The sequence below is a fragment of the Magnolia sinica genome, chromosome 14 (genome assembly GCF_029962835.1).
Source record: "Magnolia sinica isolate HGM2019 chromosome 14, MsV1, whole genome shotgun sequence".
NCBI lineage: Eukaryota > Viridiplantae > Streptophyta > Magnoliopsida > Magnoliales > Magnoliaceae > Magnolia > Magnolia sinica.
The window spans coordinates 59,873,707-59,876,785 of NC_080586.1; the positions used below are offsets into that span (position 1 = coordinate 59,873,707).

The 3,079-nt window shown below is 34.7% G+C and overlaps 1 long non-coding RNA gene across 1 annotated transcript; it reads left to right on the forward strand.

The window, feature by feature from the left end:
- The first annotated feature begins 265 nt into the window (after window positions 1-265).
- LOC131225251 (uncharacterized) lies at window positions 266-632 on the forward strand. The gene is made up of 2 exons (XR_009161268.1): window positions 266-477; window positions 538-632. It is a non-coding gene; the product is annotated as an uncharacterized LOC131225251 (long non-coding RNA).
- The last annotated feature ends 2,447 nt before the right edge of the window (window positions 633-3,079 follow it).

The window sequence follows — 3,079 nt, forward strand, 5'->3', positions numbered from 1 at the left end:
AACCTATAACCTACACTTATAACCTAAACCTATAACCTTAACCTAAACTTAAAACCTAACCTAAATCTTAACCTATAACCTATAACCTAAACCTTAACCTATAACCTAAACCTTAACCTATAACCTAAATTTATAACTTTTACCTAAACTTATAACCTTAACCTAAACATATTCTCAAATCCCAACCAGAAACGATTTGAGACAACGTTCAATGATACTTTATTAAATATGAAATTTATGACCTTTAGTAACTTGGTTAATTAAAAAGAACTACGTAGTGGCTTGATCCAAATTTGACTTTTTGGGTACGTAGGTAGCCGTTTGTAATGTACTAGAATATCGGTGCAGCCACAAATCTTTTTTCTCCTTTGAATTGTAACAGACTGTATCGGTTGCATTTTTCTCTATCATACAGGTTGTGGCTATCAAAGATATAATATCACCTCCTTATAGGGAAACATTTAATGATGTGTACAGGTAAATTCATTTTTTCTTATTCCTTATATTGTTTCCCAGTTATATTTGTGTTGGTTTCAGAGTAAAGGTAGCGATAGAAATTGTTGGTCGATTGTGGCTTGTAGACAAAGGGATGAGTAACCAACAATACAAATATGGGAGGCCTTCCCCAGGTATCCAGATGCTTTCAGATATATTTATGTTGTTTTTAAATGTATTAGCTCGAAATTGATGGAACAGACCCGGATGTGCATCAGAGCTATTCGGATGAGCGGGGGTCCCTAGAAGGTGGGAACCGCTATTATGACCATGATGAAGCTGTCCATTTCCTATGAACAGCATTGGAGGGGCCTGGCCATTTGGACAAGCCGTGTTTATGTATTTACTTGAAATTAATGGAGCAGACCCGGATGTGTGTCGGAGCTATCTGGATGTTAAGCGGGGGTCCCTAGAAGGTGGGAACGCTGTTATGACCACGATGAAGTTGTCCATTTCCTATGGACAGCATTGGAGGGGCCTGGCCATTTGGACAGGCCGTGTTTATGTATTTGCTTGAAATTAATGGAGCAAACCCGGATATGCGTCAGAGCTATCCGGATGCTGAGCAGGGGTCCCTGGAAGGTGGGAACCGCTATTATGACCATGATGAAGCTGACCATTTCCTATGGACAGCATTGGAATGGCCTGACCAATTGGCGCAGGCCGTGTTTATATCAGTATTTGTAGGGACCACACCCTTAACTTATAACCTAAACCTATTCTCAAATTTCAAAACCTATAACTACAACCTAAACCTTAACCTAAACCTATAACCTATAACCTAAACCTATAACCTAAACTCAATTCCCTAAACTTTAACCTACATCCTAACCTAAACCTATACTTATAACCTACCTATTCTCAAATCTCAAAACCTATAACCTAAATCTTAACCAAAACCTATAACCTATAACATATAACCTGAACCTATAACCTAAACTCAATTCCCTAAACCTTAACCTATACTTATAACCTAAACTTATTCTCAAATCCCAAAATTGATAACTATAACCTAAACCTTAACCAAAAACCTATAACCTAACCTAAACCTAAATCTATAACCTTAACCTTAACCTAAACCTATAACCTTAACCTTAACCTATAACCTTAACCTAAACCTATAACCTAAACCCAAACCTAAACCTAAACCTATAACCTAAACCTATTCTCAAATCCCTAAACCTATAACCTAAACCTAAACATAAACCTAAACCTAAACCTAAACCTATAACCTATAACCTATAACCTATAACCTAAACCTATTCTCAAATCCCTAAACCTATAACCTAAACCTATTTAACCTATAACCTAAACCTAAACCTAAACCTAAACCTAAACCCATAACCTATAACCTATAACCTAAACCTAAACCTAAACCTTAACCTATAACCTAAACCTTAATCTATAACTTATAACCTAAACTCAATTCCCTAAACCTTAACCTATAACCTAACCTAAACCTAAACCTAAACCTATAACCTTAACCTAAACATAAAACTTAAACCTATACCTATACTTATAACCTAAACCTATTCTCAAATTCCAAAACCTATAACCTAAACCTAAACCTTAACCTAAACCTAAACCTAAACCTATAACCTAAACCTAAAACCTAAACCTAAACCTACACTTATAACCTATAACCTAAACATATAACCTAAACCTAAACCTAAAACCCAAACGTAAACTCGATCTCGAACTCGAACCCAATTTCCTAAACCTAAACCTTAATGTATTCTCAAATCCCTAAACCTAAACCTACACCTAATCCTAATCTTAACTCCCTAACCAAAACCTAAACCTAAACTTGAAAACCCAAACCTAAACGCGAACCCGAACCTAATCCCAATTTCTTAAACCTAAACTTATAACCTTACCCTAAACCTATTCTCAAATCCCAAAACCTATAACCTAAACCTAAACCTAAACCTAAACCTTAACCTATAACCTAAACCTTAACATATAACCTAAACTTAATTCCCTAAACCTTAACCTAACCTAACTAAACCTAAACCTATAACCTTAACCTAAACCAAAACCTATGACCTAAAACCTTAACCTATAACCTAGAACCTAAACTTATAACCTATAACCTAACCTTAACCTAAACCTAAAACCTAAACCTTAGCCTATAACCTATAACCTAAACCTAAACCTAAAACCTAAATGTATTCTCAAATCCCTAAACCTAAACCTACACCTAATCCTAATCTCAACTCCCTAACTTAAACCTAAACCTAAACTTGAAAACCTAAACCTAAACCCGAACTCGAACCCGATTGCTGTAATAATGTAGCCCAATCACATGGCAACAAACAAAAATGTATCCCTTTTAACACATGCCCCTTTTTCCAAAGCTTTAATTTTTGTTGTTGTTTCTATTAACTTGAATTGAAACACTTTTTTGCATTATTTGCTTGCATTAGTTTTATTTTAATGATCAGTTTTATTTTAAAAAAGTATGCCCACTTTTTTGGAAGAAGTTTCTACAATTCTTCACGATTCTAAATTATAATGTTTTGTTGGTTAAATATTTTTTTTATTAGATGAAAGACACAAGAAGAAAATTGTTGCTGATTTTTTT